General features: G+C 43.6%; 1 protein-coding gene across 1 annotated transcript in view; it reads left to right on the forward strand.

The window, feature by feature from the left end:
• trps1 (trichorhinophalangeal syndrome I) overlaps window positions 1–19,088 on the forward strand; it is an 84,165-nt gene that overhangs the window by 7,653 nt on the left and 57,424 nt on the right. The gene's annotated exons all lie outside the window — the stretch shown is intronic.

The following is a 19,088-nucleotide window of genomic DNA, read 5'->3' on the forward strand; positions in this document are numbered from 1 at the left end:
GCCAAGGAATAGATTTAAATACCTTCACGGATAATAAAGCTGTGGACTGTAAGACTGGTTAAAAATGTTCTTTTACTTTCTTTTTTTTACTGTTAATGACTTCCAAAGCTTTGGCCTTAATCCATATTGATTTGAATTGCTAAGAAAGACCTCACTGAAGAAGGGAAGAAAGATACAAGACTGAAAGTATCAGGTTCATGTTATGATGATCTCAGAGCAGACTTAATAAGGAGGTGTTTCTTCTTTGTTTAGTTAAGATCGGCTTAAGTTTGGCATGCGATTCAGCACCAGAAGTGCTGCTGTTAAAGCTGTCATGTAGCAGTTACATTTGAATTAAAGCTCCTCTATACAGGTCAGAGGATTCATATAACAGCAAACTATTGGCCATGTGCACATCTAGTTAAACAACAGCCTAGTTGCTCACCTCTGACGTCCAATCAGCTCTGGCAGTTGTTCTTTCGTGGTAATTGAAGTGAAACGTTCATGGATCAGTTCATGTGAGCTCTAGCAAGATGCTTATTATACCTTAGTAGTCTGTCAACATAGTTTCTACTTTATAAACTTTCAGACTTTAGCTTGCAGACCCCTGATCAGAGATAAGATTCACTTTGACAGGCCGCAGAAGCTGTTAATAGACGTGCTATTTAACTTGCTTTTCATTATGTTTTTTTATAGCAACATTGTCTGATGCCAAGCAAGTACAATATTAGCAGTTCTAATCGCCAGGATAACTGGTTGCTGTCTTGAAGACTTCCAGCTTTTCACAGACATCTGCCCCAGCTGCTTAATGGAGCAGATTTACTACCGCTGGAATATTAAGTTGAATACCTACTTTTAGACGAGGGAAAATAACTAACCCCTCTAATGGATAAGTGCCCTAGAATGCTTAATGCTGAGCCTCTGCGTGTTTATGTGTGTGCCTTTGAATATGTGTGTGTGTGTGTGTGTGTGTGGTAATCTCCATGGCAGGTTCCTTGCCATTAGTCCACCACTGAACAAGGCAGCAATTCATTCAGCAGGTTTAACTGTCTAGTGTGTGTGTGTACGTGTGTGTACGTGTGTGTGTGTGTGTGTGTGGGGCAGGTTTCTAAGTGCAGAGTGTGTGTGTTGTTTTTAGAGAATTGTTTCCGTGCGCCTGTCTGCACCATATGGCCCAATGTGGAAAAAGGCCCCTTTAGGGGTCTGTGTGTATGGGAATATGTATGTGTGTGTGTGTGAGAGAGAGAGAGAGAGAGAGAGAATATATGCATTTGTGTGTCTGAATGTGTGTGTGTGTACAGCGGTCTGGTCTGCCCAGAGTGAAGCTGTAAAAACAAAAAACGTCTTGCGAAAAGGAGGAAAAAAAGAGACGAGGTAGTGATGTCAAATAACACACCGTTCTCTCACACTGATACGCCGGACGCACACACAGACGCACACAGACACACACATAGTCACTGTTGTGTCGTATTTTATTATTTAATATATTTTCTTTTTCTCCTCTGTTTTTGTTTGACATTTCATTCTTGTGATTCTCATTTGCGAGTCCAACGCTGTTTTACTCCAATGATCGGTTTCTATTTTTCCTTCAAAGATTACTCGCTATTTGTTGTTGTTGCCCTATTGTCTCGTCGTCTGCATTGTTCTCAAATTGGTGAACATATGATAACTTTAATTCCATCCCCACTAATCACTTTCCCTTCTCTTGTTTTTAATTCGTCAGTTATGTTTTACAGTTGTCGTTTATTTTGCCAAATTGGCGTAAACCTCAGGGCCGTGGTAATGACTTCTGAGGATAATGAGCTTCTGCTAACACGCACGCACACACACACACACACACAAAGAGGCCGGTGAGAATATGGATTTCAATAAATAATGCGTACTGGCCCAATTAATGTAACATGTAAGGACCATCTACACGTTTTTTATTCAGAAATATCTCATTATCTCAACGCAATCCAGTAAAAGAGATGAACGTGGCTTTTTAAGTTCAATACGAGGGTCAATTTTAATTAAATCGCTAGCTATTGCACACATTTCCCTTCACAACTGGAGTGATGGGGCAGTTGTATTTACCATCGCTCCGATTTGCATATCTGACTGTCATCTTTTTTCCCGTAGTAATGCCGGCCGAGGCTCGTGGGTATTGCAGTATTCTCAGAGACTCCTGTGTTTGTATGTAAACAGACTTTGACGAGATTGTTGAAGTAAAAAAAGAAGTGAACGAATTCAGACTGCTCCGTCCACTTTGGAAATGTGTATTTAACCGCCATAAAGTTCAGTGCTACTTCCAGGATCATCAACCGTCATGTGATGTTTTGAGTTACAGACGATGTCTTGCAAAATCTGACCGTTCTCATTATGTCAATGACGCAATCATAACTAACGGAGGGATCGGCCTCCCCTGAATTCAAAAGGACATTTGTGAGATTTTAGCAGTGCTCCAATACACAGTTTCTCACTTGGATTACTTTTAAAAATGGCAGCCTCTGAGTATTGCTAAATCAAAATGTTGTACTGCCTGCCTGGAGTAACGCAGATGTCTGGTCAGTCTTCTCAAACTTTGCCTACATTCAGCAACAGATTAAGGATTTTGGATGTATAGCTTTGAGATGCTTAATTCCACTAAGCCTTATTGATGACTGGAGTCTGACTAGAGTCCTACTGACTGCCGTCTCCTGCGAGTTCTCCTGGTGTGAACTCTGCTTTAATCTCTCTCGCTCTCTCGCTCTCTGTGGTATCTTGATATGGTCTGTGTTCTGCTGTGACTTTTAAACATTTACATTTCTGCTTTCAAGTGCTGTTTATATACGGCTCTTATCGGCTATCTAACACACACACACGCACACACGCACACACACACACAGGCACATTCAGACAGGGACGGACGGTGAATCAAACCGTAGGTCTTCCTGACAGCAACACTGTTGCTATGTCCATAATAGGACAGGAGGAGAGGGGAAGAGGAAGGCCGTAAGAGAAAAGAGTGCCACATGGACAGAAGGAGGGGGAGGCAGATCATTTTGCCACCAGAGTGTTTTGTGGTGAGGCGAGGCGTGGAGCTTTGGTGCCTCCAGCTCACAGGCTGCTCCTCCATTGAGCCCCTGTGAAATCACCCCGTTAGATTGCAGCCTTCGCGGCAGAACAGCACCCCTGGGACTTGCTCAAGGACACGTGAGCAGGGGGGGGTTCTCTGCCCCAGGGGAGATGACTTGGCCTTCTGGTTGAAGGATGCTTCAGTCTGTTAGTTGCTCTGCCGCCCCTCTCCCGCCACCCTTGGCTCGTGTGCTTGAACGCTGCCATATCTTGATCAAGTCTTGACACATTTCCAGTGTGGAAAAATCACCTCTGGGATCAGTGGCTCCGCCCTCTTCTCCAGTCTGGAGAACAGGGCCGAGCAAAAGGTACCAGGGTTCTACGCGATGCGTACCGGTACAGATCCAAAATATTCTAGCTTCAGTTTCACAAGCGGGATTATTGTCTCGCACGGGTCTCTTTTGGATTGTTGTCGAGAGGAAAACGAGAGATTTGAAGACGGCACTTCTTTTTTTTTAGGAAGCTGTGACGAGTTTTCTGACTTTAAGTCGACCACATTTTTTATTGATTATCGTCAGATTCCTCGCTAATAAAAATAATCGTTAGTTTTACCCCCGACGATGATATTTTATTTCATGGCCCTGCATTATTTGATGATTCAAAAGAACAAAAGATTGTCCAGTGATGCTCCCGGTGCATTATAACTGTGACGCTGTGATTTGGGCTGAATGTTAAGGTCGGCGTGCTAACATGCTTCCTATGACAGAGCTAAGATGCGGATCGGATGTTTGTCATGTTCAACATCTTCGTTTTGTGAGCATGCAAACATTTACCAACTAGAACGGGCACTCGGTAGAGCGCATACCTTCGCATATCACAAGATTGGGCATTGAATTATGAACATTTTGGCATTAGTTGCATGCCAATTGGACAAAAATGTATCGTGCTATGGTAATTTTGTGTGTGTGACCTTTCCATGACCTTGACCTTGACCTTTGACCCGATTGTTCCCAAAATCTAATCAAATGGTCCCCGGATAATAACCAATCATCCCACCAAATTTCATGTGATTCAAGAAGATTTGACCTGTTCATGACCTTTGACCTTGACCTTTGACCCGATCGATCCCAAAACCTAATCAACTGGTCCCCGGATAATAAACAATCATCCCACCAAATTTCATGCGATTCGGTTCAATACTTTTTGATTTTTGCGAATAACACACATACAAATAAATAAATAAATACACAGCGATCAAAACATAACCTTCCGGCATTTTCAATGCGAAGGTAATGAGCAACAACCACAAAGTACAGCTGAGGCTCATGGGAACCCCTTATGGTCACAAACAAAAGTGTGTTCGGACCAGAATGTGGCCCAAGATGAAAAGTCGGTTTACCCCTGAATTTACTTATATTTTAGTTTGAAGTGAGCTTGACGGTGTAGAAAAATATCAGGCGGTCGTGGAGATGCTCAGATGTCAGCCTGATGAAGGAATCAAGTTATCAGGAATGATCGTCCGGGGAACCCGAATGTCTGGACAGGATTTCATGGCTATCCATCCAATATTTGTTTGGATATTTTGGCCCAGGCCAAAGTGGTGGACTGACCCTACAACCATATCAGTAATAAATATTTCCCTCACCAGAACTGCACTAGGTTTAGGTCAATTTGTCCCCTCTGGCTCCAGCACAGCTGATCCTGACCTCTGACCTGTCTTTTATTATTCCATAAGAAGAAGGCCAGTTCCATTGCAGGGATCAGTGGAGTATGACATCAGACAGTACTGCTTTTCATTTTATCACCTACTGACACGTTGCCAGTTGGCTAGAAATTGACAATATATTTGTTGTAAACTCTGTTTGACAGCACTAATCCGTTTTCTTTTATTGAGGATGGTTGAATTCATTGCTTCAGGGAGATGGGCTGGCAGGATGATGGAGCAAGGACGGCTCGTGGGGAAAGAGCGAGTCTGAAAGAAAGCCTTGTTCCACTGAAACTGTGGTGAGGGAGGAGAGAGAGAGACAAAGAGAGAGACACTGACTCCACTCAGGGTCTTCAGATCCCAGTTGGATAGTGCTTGACCACATGAAAGGAGCTTTACGTGTTCCCAAAACGTGACGAAGACGTTGTGTTAGCCGCTCGGCCAAACCCCCTCCGGAGGTGGTCAGGAATGTACCGTGGCACACTGAACACACATGCGACCCGTGACCTCTGCTGAAGCTGACTAGAGCATGTCAAGGTTAAGACGGGCGGGTCAGAAAGTGACCAAGCAGCATGCCGAGTAAGTTCTTCATAACTTACACATTGCGTACAGTAATTACTCTCTCTCTCTCTCTCTAAATAAACACACACACACGCAATCTTAATGATGATGCATATTATGACCAGGTGTCAATGTAATCAGGTTAAGTATCCAGATCCACTGTGGATACAAGACACATCAGGTGTGAAGAGGTGGGAAGAATCTCATCCCGGCTCTTGTCTCACACCCCGTTTCTCTTTCTCGGTGTCTGACACATTTTCCCACCTCAACGTGTACACACACACACACACACACACACACACACACACACACACACACACACACACACACACACACACACACACACACACACACACACACACACACACACACACACACACACACACACACACACACACACACACACACACACACACACACACACACACACACACACACACACACACACACACACACACACACACACACACACACACACACACACACACACACACACACACACACACACACACACACACACACACACACACACACACACACACACACACACACACACACACACACACACACACACACACACACACACCGTAATTGAACACTTCTTGTCTGCTTATCTGTCCAAAGAGGTTCAAAGTAAAGATGCAAGGCTCGTGTAGGTGTGTGTGTGCGGCGTCTGATTCTTATCACACTGTTTGACTAAGACCTGCTTTTAAGGCAATGCATTCGCAGCGTGTCCTCTTTCTGCCCCCCCGACCCCCGGCCCTGTCACTTCCTGTTCTAGCTGTCTTTCTCAATGTCTCCAGGTCTCTCCTTGTCTATTAATCTCTCTCCCCGTCTGTCTCCCTCGTCGTTCTCTTAAATCAAACGACATTCATCGTCACTTTTCATTCCCAGCTATCTTCAAGACCGTAGCTGCAACTAAAACAATTGGCTCATCGAGGTACACGTTGCTGCTTGACACAAAGTGACACATCGTGTGATATTAATCACGCTCAGTCGGAGCTATCTCTCCGTTTCTGTCCATTCGCCCTTCTTTCTCTCCCACGGTTACAGCGCTTTGTATTCTTTGTTCAGAATATGCCGGTGTAAATCTGTAACATGCGGCGTTGCAGGTTAGACAGGTTGAGAGATAATGTCCCTGCCAACAATGAGAGTTTATCGTCTGTCCTGTGTCTTTGTGGCTTAACATGCAACCGTATGTCAAGCTGTTGACAGGTTTGGCTCAGATGTGAGCGGCACGGAGGCTTTTCAGTGGATAAGACGTCAGAGGTGAGAGGGTCTGATACTTTCTATGTAAATCAAACCCAGAGGATGAACTATTCAGATTTTTCGAGGGTTTCTAGAGTTCTTAGTTTTTCATGGGTGTTTTTTTTCACTTGAGCATAATGGAGCAGATACAAACTTTACAGATAGCGAGTAGCGATTGACAGCAAGTGAGACCGCCAAGAGGCACATAGATGGAGGAGTTGTACCTCCTGATTAATTCCCCATTGAAGCCTTTGTATATTTGTCATTTTACAATACACTCCCTCTGATTTGGCCCCAGGGCGATGGAACATCCTCGAACATGCAGAACACACTCTCCGCTGTCAATTGCAGTGAAAATTGAACTTTAAGACCGTCTCGACAGCATTTTTTCACCGGCGTAGATCAGGGAGATGAATGAAGAGAGATGAAAAGAAGGTAAAGACAGAGGGAGGGGCTGGCTATAAAATAGGAGATGAAAGGATTTAGGGTGTAGTAACAGTTAGATTAAGCAGTACACTGTGTGTTTGTGCGCGCCCATTCTTGTATTTGTGCGTGTGTGTGTGGATGTGTGGATGTTTTTAAGGGTGCACCAGCAGTTAGATGGGTGTGAGAACTAAATCTGACGTGCCATTCTTCTAGTTACTGATCCACACCTGAATCTCTTGACCTACTTAAGGAGTTGAGATCTAGTTGAGGACGCATGACTGCGCCTCGCCACGCCCTGAAAAGAGGCTGATAAGCTCCGACACAACAGGCAAGCCACGGTGTGTTCGGAGTTGTCTTTCAAGCCTTGTCTTTGGCCGTGTCATTATTTTGCGTCCTGGCATGCTAATAGCAAACGCCTTTCGGATATCACAAAGAAGGCCTCTCAAGAATGTCTTTTGAAACCAAGGCTTAATCCTCCAAGTGCTATGATCTGTGTTTTTTTTCCTCTTGTTTTTTCAAGATCTCTTGAGCTTTTGCCAACGACAGTCGCTTTGTTTCTCGCATTCACAATGCTCGTACGACATGTGACGGGTTAAGTAAAGGAACAGGAATATTTGAGGAGCGTACAGACGGCTCGGCATGGGTTCACGGCACAGCTGTCGACTGTCGAGGCCTGCGTCGGCAGCAGCAGTCGTACATGATGAAATACGCCGAGTCAGATGTAATGCTGTGTCTGCCCTCGGGTCAGAATATGGTCAGAAAGCTACTGTGACTGTCCACGTCAGGTGTTTACAGCCAGCCGCTGGCTCTTTCTCCTCAGTTATTATCCAAAGTGCATTGCAGAGGGGATGCCAGAGCCCTGCGCCACAATGCACTATGAAAGGTCGATAAAGTGTTGTCGATATTTCAGTCAGGGGACCCGTGTCAAGACAACACTGCCCGAATAATCGCCACCGTCATCCCACTTACGAAAGCCTCTGCCCCTCCGTCCTCCATAAAATCATCCCGGGACGGATAATCACAGGCGATCAATTTTAGTTCATCACGTTGAGATTGAAGAATCTGATCCAATCAGGTCGATGTACATCCCAGTCGCCTCCGTGTGTGTGTGTGTGTGTGTGTGAGTGTGTGTGAGTGTGTGTGATTTGATGGAGGCAGCCGTAACCCAGTGATTTTAGTTTGACTTGATATGCGTGATTGGCACTTTATATGCCAGATATAATATATTATGTGTAATATATAAAATACATGAAATAATTAGTTTTTCATTTTTTTAGTATGCTTTCCAACCGTCCTATTCATAAGCAGTCAAACGCTATATGTACACTACCGTTCAAAAGTTTGGGATCACCCAGACAATTTCGTGTCTTCCATGAAAAATCACACTTTTATTCATCAAATGAATATAAAATATAGTCAAGACATTGACAAGGTTAGAAATAATGATTAATATTTGAAGTATTAATTTTGTTCTACAAACCTCAAGCTCAAAGGAAGGCCAGTTGTTTAGCTTATATCACCAGCATAACTGTTTTCAGCTGTGCTAACATAATTGCACGGGTTTTCTAATCATCCATTAGTCTTCTAAGGCGATTAGCAAACACAATGTACCATTAGAACACTGGAGTGATAGTTGATGGAAATGGGCCTCTATACACCTCTGGAGATATTTCATTAGAAACCAGACGTTTCCACCTAGAATAGTCATTTACCACATTAACAATGTATAGTGTATTTTTGATTAATGTTATCTTTATTGAAAAAACAGTGCTTTTCTTTGAAAAATAAAGTAATTTCTAAGTGATCCCAAACTTTTGAACGGTAGTGTATGCTGTCAGTCTATCTTGTAGTTCCTTTGATGTTTCGCTTCTCTTTGCATTGACAATGTGAATCCGCTCCACAAGTGAGAAGGCGGTACTTTACAACACGTCGTGTTTCCTCTTCTGTAACCTGACGTTACCCACAATTCTTGAGGATATTTCTATTGCAATCAGATGTCTCATCTGGAATCAAGCGGTAACGTCAGACATGTGGATGGAACTGAGCCTCTGGATCCCAGTGCTTTGGGAGACATCTTCCTTGGTCCGATGGGTTGATTCAACATCTCTCTGCACCTCATGCCTGCATTACATTTCACATACATGCAACTCCTCGTACAACAATACAACTTGTGGATAGCACTGTGATGCACGAACATAGAGAAGCAACTCTTTGTTGCATGTGTTCACTGCCAGCTCTTTTACACAATTAGAAAGTTCTGTTTATTTACAAAAACTCCATTGCCTAAAATAAAGTCTTCAACTGAATCCTTGTTGTGTGTGTGACACTAGACGTGTGTTAAGGAGCTGTTATCTCAAACACTGATGTCGCAACGACCTGCAACTTCCCCTAGCACAGGAAAGGTGTGTGTGTGTGTGTGTGTGTGTGTGAGTGTGTGTGTGTGTACCCAGGCAAACCTTCTCCATCACTGCACCACCAGGCAACAAAGTAGCAGCTTTAACTAGGAGATAACTTGTATCGCCTCACAGAGAACCTGCTGTTGAGATGGATGGGCTCACATTCAAACAAAAGCCTGACACTTTTTTAAAGAATTTGAATGCTTTCAGACTTTACCTGAGGATGTCGCCCCAGTCTGAGCGTCTGTGTCTGCTGCAGACATTCAAAGGGAACGTTTCAGGTTTAAAAGCTGTCAAATGAAAACAGGCTGATTCTGCCTTTTGGTGATCTCCAATCCATGATTGTCATTCCATTGCTCTGGTTATTGTTTTAGCAATAATTGTGCTGTAAAATATTTCTATTTAGTTACTGATGTGATTTATTCTCATTAATTTAATCCGAGGCCAAATAATATTGTTCAGTCTGTGTTGTTGGAGCTTGTTTTAGTACCTTATTGTCTTTTTAGTAATTACCTCCGAGCTCGTGGTCGACAGTGCCTCCGTCGGCCCTCTGGCCAACCGTCTCACAGCCATCCGCTCTCTGCTGGTGTTGTGTGCGTCAATGTGCGTGTATATGTTGCTTGTTATGCAGGATAGAGGAAATGAAAGCTCAGACTGAGCCTGAAGGCTTTCTAAACTGTCTCAGTGTCCTGAACATGCATGTGTGTGTGTGTGTGTGTGTGTGTGTGTGTGAGGCTGGGCACATCTGCCCCCATGTAAACGTTTGTGTGAAAACACCAGTAAGTAATGAAATTGGGGAATAATACATTCAAGTTGGGTCTCTGTAACACTCAAGTACCTCTGTACACACACACACACACACACACACACACAAGCACAAACACACACGTATGCCTTTTAAAGTGATTGAATCTCAGTTTTGATTGTGAAATATTGGGCAGTGCTGCCACCTCCTTCCTCTTTTTATTGTGTGTGTGTGTGTGTGTACTTTAACTATTGTCTAATAAGTGTAAGTACACACACACAGAGGGAGAGGCACTTCACAGGACTTGTTATGAACGCTTACCTGTCGCATGTAAACTCTTGTGTTCGGGCAAGCGGAGTGCCTCATGCAGTGTTTCAGTCGGGCAAGTAAAAAGTACATTTTTGAATCATTGTACACCGATATTTGAGATGAATGGTTTGTAGTCGCTGATCCCTCATAATGCTGCATTGTGAACTACAAATCTGTGTTTTAAACTCGCAGGAGGAGAGCTAGTCAACGTGAGCTGGGCTAACGCTAATGGAGCTGGTATTGAGTGACGTTAAGAAGCGTTCAGGCTCCGCCCAGTAAAAGCGAGTGTTGGGTGAAAGTAAATCATCGCGTTAGAAAGCAAATGTTGAAATAAACATGCAATTGTTTATTTACTTTCATTTTAATTGTGTGTTTGTTTGCAAATAACCACTATAACCCACAATAACAAAATAACATGTCGACATTTTGACCGTTTAAAAAAATCTTGTTTAATTGTCAAACTGTTTAAAAAAAATAGGTGATTGAATGCTGCTTTAATAAGGCTCTGAATATTATATGCATAATCATTCACGAACTAAAACTGTAATGCATTAGTTTATTCGTGTGTGTGTGTGTGTGCGTGTGCGTGTGTGTGTGTGTGCGCGTGTGTATAATTTCCTGGTTGTCCCCCAGCAACCCCCAAGCTCTGATCACAGGAAGTTAAGAGGAAGTTGTCGGGTCTCTCACACTCACACACACACACACACACACACACACACACACACACACACACCTCTACCTCCTCCCACGCATTCACGGTAGCAGGAGAAATGACAGTGGTGAGCGAATCAAAGAGTGAAGAGCAGCAGAGAGGAAGGGGAGGGGGGGGGGGGGGCAGTGTTCTGGTGTGATAGTCTTTTTCATCCGCTGCTCTCTTTCCTCGTCGAGTGTGAAAAGTCTGTCCGTTTCGTCACCGCCACGTCTCACACTCTCATCTCGTCCTTTGTGCTCCGTCCTCGGGCCGTTCTCTCGCACATATGGACTCCTTGTAAACGGGTGTGGGGCTCATTGTAAATGGGTATATGGGGCCTGTTGTCACCCGCTGCCCTCCGGACTTTTAAAAAGCGCTCATGGGTAAAGTTGAGAAAGGCGTAACTTTATGCAAATGTCTTCTCACGCAACGTGAGCGACGTCCAGGTGAGAGCCAATCAGAGTTGTTTATTGCTGGGTCAATTCCAGAGCAGATAGTGCAACACATTCTCAGTGATGACCGCTTCGGCACAACCCGATTTGTCAGTCATTTGTCGCGTCGGTCTCGGTCGTTCCATTGCCTGTTGCAGAAGGCTTGTAATCTGACTACATCCAGGAGCGCTCGACGGGCTGCGCTGCAAACGATTCCTCGTGTGTCGCAGTTTGCTTTCACATATCTTTGGCGGATCACGCGCGTGGATGTCGCACTCCTGATTGCCTTCAGCAGGTCGTGACTTGTACGCTCGCTATGGGGACTGCAGTCTGCAACTGTCTAAACGACATTACTTTGACGTCTGGCGTCACGGTGTTCTCGATGTCCGCATACCCACTGCCACTTACGTCAATCGGACTATGCGTACAACTGAGTTGTCTGTCCAGCAGCTCCGTCTATTGCCTCTGCTTGTTCTTCTCGGGCTTCGAGTCTGCGATTTGTCTGCGCGTCATTCGACGTGTGGCTTACGCGTTCGAAGCAGCTGTCATCCTCCACGATTCGCTCTGTCCTTTTGGACGTGCACTCTTTACAGGTCCGATAAACGTCATATCAGTTTATTGTGGTATTCGAGATCCTTCAGTCAACAGTACTGTATAGTCGCTGCCTTGCGAGCACGTCGTGTTTATCGCTTGTTGGTCATACGTTTGAAATGTCTATTCTTGTCACTCGGTTCATCTTACCGCATCATGGAGTTTTCAAGACTCATGCGGCTGTGGTTAGTATGATAATTGGAGACGTTTACGCTTACCTAAGAGTGTAGGCGTGATGCAGTAAGGTGCATGTGTGTTATTCTATGTCCTTTCGTCCACCTATACGCATGTCCAGCATGAGTTCTGTAGACGTCAGTCTTCACGCTCTGCTGGTTGTGCGGTAAGCTTCGTATCCAGCTCTTGACTGACCTTGTCTGCACGTCGTGCTTCCATAGTTAGACCCAGCTTCACTGATCTAGTCATGATCAATGTGAAAGGCTCAGTTATAACCATTGCTCCGATGTCCGCATGACTTGTCGTTCCAGAGTGTGATCTGGACGGAGTCACTTATCTGCTGAGCCCGCCGTCCTGAAGCACTATGCCGCTTAGTCAACAGTTGCCTTCAATGTCGGAGGCCAGTGAAATTGATCAGATCTATTTTCTGATTCATGTCCTGTTACTTTTCGCAGTCCGTGATTGACCTAAAATTGCTGTTGAACATGTGCATTGAACACGATCTCCATCCTGGGCAGACTAGCGTGTCATTGCCCTGTGCATTTTCTATACGCACCAGATAGCTGTTCAGCTCTTGCATAAGGGGATTCCGATTATGTTGCTGTGCAGGCTGTGATTGAGCGCCAGAGATCTAATGTCGATGTCCTATACATCTCTCATGTCTGATGCATGTAACCTATCCGAGGCCGGTATTACCTCAGTTCTGCCCAATGTCCTATAATACTTCACCCAGATTGCTGATTGAGTCGTCGAAGTCTATATGTCCGTCATATTCAAATATCCGTGCACGGTACCTCGTTGCTTCTGAGAGCTACAATGAATGAAGTAATTGACACGTCAAGGCGACAACCTCGCACACTTATTACTGTTGCTAGGCGAGCCAGCACTGATTCGCTTCATAGTTGCTACAGGCGCATACCATTGCCCTGACTATCAGCATGCACGTTACACGATGTCTGCCTTTTAGGGGAAAAACACTTGTTCTCATTGCTGATGTGTCAATCTTGTATTGTACGGTTAAATACAGATACCAGCGACATGTACTCGACGATGGTTACTGGTATATGTTGCATGATTACTGTAACGTCTAACTACTCATATACAGCTGTCATTGAGAGCTGATGTCCTAGACAATCGAGTGGTATATGTAGACTTCTAGATGTTGTCTAGGGCAACTGAAGCACAGCGATCTTGTATCTCAGTAGCTGATTACTTATAAATGCGAGTTATATACAAATCGGATTCCTCTGGGTAGTAAGATCTGACCTGCTTACCTTGTAGTTTCACTACGTGTCCGATCACCACTGCGACTCATCCTGCTAGCAAGCCATGAGCATTTGCTGTGCGTGATCCAGAATCTGACGGTCAACAACATAGTATCGTCGGAGTCTTGTGGCATGATAGCACCAATGTATTATTGAGAGATCGGTTCAGTTCTGTTATCATGGTTAAGATTAAGTGTGCCCAAGCGCCAGGTAGTCACAGCTGCAGCACAGCTCTGTCCACAGGCCTTAGGGCGCCCTGATATCCGAAATAGGATTGAGATCTAAGGCAGACGATCAGCAATGGAGCTTTATAGCAGAGCTCCGATTGACCTAACTGCATGCAGCCCACCAATATGTCACAGTTACGCAGTCAGACCAGGTCACTGTGACATTCGGAAATGATTCAAGCTTAACGTGTTCGGTCTCAAGCATACACAGTGCCACGGCAATAAAGATGCACGCGATGTCTAGAAGTTTTGGCTACTGACTTACAGTCTGCACTGAATTAAAAGAAAGATACAGGCAAGTTCCCATTTCTGACTTGGAGAGTACGTAATTGAGGAGCTGCTAACTAGTCTAACATGCTGCTTGTTCACACTGCAGCAGTAAAGGTCATAATAATGCATTACATCTAAGTACGGCAGTCCGGAGTACTCATCTGACGGTTGCTAGTGCTCTGGCATGCTGAACAGCGGCAAAAATCTCAGTGATCCAGTACCCACGTAACACTGCTCAACTGTGGTTTGCTATCAGCTGCCTTTAAGCACCAGCCTATTAAATGTATGTTCTTGCTGAATTCACATGTTAATGGATCAACTAGTATATCTGCGACGTTCATGTAATGCATCGCCAACAACGTACAGTAGGACATGTATGTGATGCGCTTACGTGCTTCAAAGGCGCTACAGTCATGCTGCTATAGAACAGACCTCCGGAGTGACAGTTTGCGTAGCAGGATAGTAGAGATCTCGGATTTGAGTGTTTCGCAGTAATTCATGCAATGGATTCATCGATCGTGCATTTAAATTGGATTATTCAATGAACTGTATGTGACAAGACAAGGACATTGTCCATTAAAAGCAACTGAATGCGTACTAACGAATAGCATGTTTGCAGATTAAGTAAATTCATGAGAACTTAGTCAGATGTAAGCTTTAGCTGAATAGTTCTTATGTAAGCTCTACCTCTTAGAGATTACATGCAGCACAAGCTGTCTATGCTTTAACTTCTGCAATGCCTACTTAGATACGAGATGCTGGTGCGCAATTAATAGAGTTCTGACAGTGATTCTAAAGCACTTACATACCTCTTATGAGTTTGATGGCTTCAGTTATCGCAGGACATGAGCTGCAGACTCAAGCTTTGTACAGTGTACATGAACTAAGCATCTAAGTAGAGCCAGATCAGGTTTTATATACGTTATTTGAGACTCGTAGTTTTAAGTCATTCTGAAGTTAATTCATGCACACTCTAACGCAGGAAGCTTGTTCTTCGGACTTGGCAAGGTTAATCAGGATCAAGTTAGCAGTCTTCAAGATGAGTTTCTTAGTTTTTAGTGTTCCTTATTGCTCTATGACTCATAGTGTAATGCGAAGGTTGTGATATTGAAGGAAGGCTTAAATGAATTGGTTCTAATTGTAATATGCACAGCTTGCGATAGTTTGTATCTCCATAGCATTGCTAAAGGTGAAAACAGCTTGATGTCTAGGCAGTGTAATTGGGCAGATGTCAGGTAGTTAGCGAATTTTGCATTATCTAAGAAGTTTGATTATCAGACTTTGTATTTCACTTGATACTGTCTGTGATTCATCTTGTCCATAGAAGCTCATACTGCCTTAAGTATGATTATAGTATTCTGTAAATGTATCAGAGAAGTATGTATGCTAGTGTTCGTTGTGCAGTCTAAGCTATAAGTTTGTGACTGTAACTTAAGTTCTTCGCACGAATGGCGCGTTTGCGTATGCAGTTATTGCTACTGCTTTCATGGCTACCTGGTTAGTGAACATAGTATAGCACGAGAATAACTACATGAGCTCTATGATTGCAGATGTCATCTCGTTGGATTATGTATGTGACTAACAGTTTAGCGGTTGTAACCAATGCAATGGTTGCAATACAGTCTAACTCGAGCTTAGTGTACACCAAATGTTGTCAATTTATATGTTACTATTTTGTTGTATTTAATGCTTCTTTATTTACCATGTTGATGTCCATACGTTTACTTCTACGTTGTTGTATGGGTACTGTGCTATTACGTATTGGCTTTGAAGTAAATGCTTTAGTTGTGATGCATGCCTACCGAAATGTGAATTGAAAAGTATTCAGTAATGGTAGCCTATGTCAGTGTTTGGTAGTTACAGTATGTATTAAAATTATTGTCAATGTGAATGAGCATCATAAGTCTGAAGCAAGTTCTTTAAAGCAGACAACACAGTGCCAACCAGGTTCACTTGGTATTTATAATGACTCTCTCATGCATTCTGCTAGAGTCCATTTTCGTGTCTTCTGCATTCTCTATTCATGCAGCCAAGTGAAGATTGTCGTTTCTAAGTTTTCGAGTCAGTTTAGGATGAATCTACTGATTCTCACTTAATCATGTTGTCTGCAGTTGTGTATCCATATTTCAACCGATGCATAATCGTTTGATGTTCAATGTCGACTACTTTCCATTTTATGGTTAACGGAAGTCGATGACTTAACAATTAATACCTGGAGTCAGTAAAATACATGAAGTCTAGACTAGCTGTAAATGATCTTGTATTCTATACATAGTTTGATTCCAAATATGCAGGTCACTGCTAATTATGTAAAGAATGAATTGACGTTTTTCATGATATTGCGATGTTAAACTGGTGCACTTGAAAAGATCTAGCTAAGTCATTCATGACCGTTCTATACCTATATTACATTAATGGCAGTTGTCTTGCATTTTAACACGGATGTGTATGCTATAAGCATGCTATCTGCATCTTACGAAACTTTCGAGATCGACTATGAATCTGCGATTAACTCCATTTGATGCCATACTAACGCTATGATAGTTAATAAGCAACACATTAGTGCTCCTGGCTGACTTAATGTCAACTCTACTCAGTTAAACGTCCTGTGAGCATCAGTCATTGTTTATCTGGTTTTAAATGCGTATTTCATGTCAGCTTATTGAAGCTCTTAACAAAGACATTCCCCGGCAAAACCGGGTCAGATTTAAATTTCTTCTGCAACGATGTTGGCTCTTAGTCAGAATTTGGCATCCACTGCACTTAGAATGAAGTTAAAGTCAATTGTAATTCAGGGATCATGTTTCGCCGTCCTTGATGCTTCTAGTCATTGGGTCTACGCCTCATTTAAGGTTCATTCTGCTTAGTTCTTCTCTTTGTTTAAAGCTCCACGCACTACACCAACATGCACTCAAGGACGCTAACAGGGGGCTTCCCCGAGTCTCTGCCATTTGGGAAAAGGCAGGAAGAAAGTGCAATGGCGGAGTGGCTATTTCCCTAAGTTTTGAGCTGGCAGTCGGTGCCATCCCTGTATCCCTGGATTCCCTTTTGAACCTGGAGTCAGCCGGCGGGTACTGGGGGTTCTCCTGGTGACTGTTTTTATTTTAGCTTCAGTCCCTGGCTCTCGCAACTCCATTTAACGTCATACTTTACTGGAATTCCGGGGGGGTTCCCCTTAGGTTTTTGGCAGGGGAAGGGCAGGCAGGGGGGCAGGCCAAAAAAAATCCATTAGTTTGGGTTGAGGTTTTTTGGGTTGTGGGAAAGAGAGATTTGGGCGGGGGTTTTTTTGGATGGAAATGATTAAGCGTCACATTCATCCTCTCTGTGGCATCGGGGCCATTGTGGTGTATCGGGGCTAATTGTAGCTGGTAGCAGGAGTTGTTATGTGGTATGTTGTGGTGGGTTGTACCTAATTGTAGTTGATCGTAATGGTTCCAGTCTGTGTATACAGCCTGAAGCAGACAAAGGCTGTACTGCGACCCCCCCCCCCACACACACACACACACACCGACAGACATATGGTATACCAGCCTTGTAACACACTCCTCTTCTTCTTTCCCACATGCTGGATTCGTAGAAGCAGCGAGCGGCGGAAGTATGCAAATTAGCACGTGATGCCAGTGTAAATAAATGACTCATTCCACGCTTCGTACCTGTGTCCAAAATCAAACAAAAATGTTCTTCTCGTCGCTTTGATCAACTTTTGACGTCCTCACTGAAATCGTTCGGGGGCAGATGGAAACACAGTTAGGTCAGTCAGTGCTTCTTACTGTTGGCCGGGATTTCAGCTTCATTGCTTTACCACAACGATCTGTAGTTTTCCACTGTGTGTGTGTGTGTGTGTGTGTGTGTGTGTGTGAATGATGAATTCTGACTGGGTGTGGTGAACATCAGATGAGATTTTCCTCTGCTGCCTGCACTCACTGACACACACACAGTGAGTGCCAGGGCTGGTCTAGGCGTGGGCCCTTTCAGACATAAATTGCTTTATTTTAATAGTTGTATGGCAGAGAAAGAGGGAGAGAAGAAATGGTAAAATACTAGAAAGGCCATCGAGAGAAAATTGGATTCAACAAAGAAAGCAGCCCTCCCTGTGTCATTTCTCGACTCCTTTTTGTGTGTGTGTGTGTGTGTGTGTGTGTGTTTTTGTGTGTCTTCTCTTCCGAATCCACTAGATTTCCTTACAGGGTTGCTGAAAAAAAATCCATTTTTAATTTGTTTACGTTCATCTCCATGTGTTTGTTTGTGGTTATGTGATTATCTGTTTCTACATTCCCTTGTACTTTCTTTAGAAGTGTGTGTGTGTGCTTGTGTGAGTGTGTGTGTGTGTGGGGGGGGGGTGCTGATTCTCTCCAGCTTTTACTGTTTTCAGTTTGCTATCAGTAAATAACAACTAGTGTTTATCTCTCACGCTAACAGAGTTAGTCACAGGGTCGCACGCTATCTCGCTTCCAATCCACACACATCTTCACAAAGGCATTAATCTCACACACACACACTCACACTCACACACACACACACACACGCTCTGTGTCTGCGCCCTTCATATTGCATTGATCTAAAAGTGATCAGCTGTTGGCATCTTTTGTCTTTGACTGTATTAACTACCACTCACACATACACACACATAGTGTACGGGTCAATGGGTTGACTATGTTTATATATGAATAGGAACTGAACGACCACAAATAAACTTGCTCGTACACGCGCACGCACACACACACACACACATGCTCAGAAAACACATCCCTCAGTCATGACTGTTGTGAACAGAGCGACCACAATTGTTCTCTTTTCAAACAAAAGAAACATTATGTTTTAACATAAAACACATGGTTGGTTATTTGATGGCTTTGTATAGTGATTATAAGGCAGGGTGGTGTGGGGAGGGGGGCGAGAGAGAGAGAGGGACAAGGCAGGAACTGAGAGAAACATTTAAAGATCAAATTACTCAAATTATTAGAGCAATTATTATTGCCTCTGAAAGAGGGCAGTAGAGAATAAAACAAATTACTTTTTTGTTGTTGTTGAAGT

Source organism: Pseudoliparis swirei, chromosome 1 (assembly GCF_029220125.1).
Source record: "Pseudoliparis swirei isolate HS2019 ecotype Mariana Trench chromosome 1, NWPU_hadal_v1, whole genome shotgun sequence".
Taxonomy (NCBI): Eukaryota; Metazoa; Chordata; class Actinopteri; order Perciformes; family Liparidae; genus Pseudoliparis; species Pseudoliparis swirei.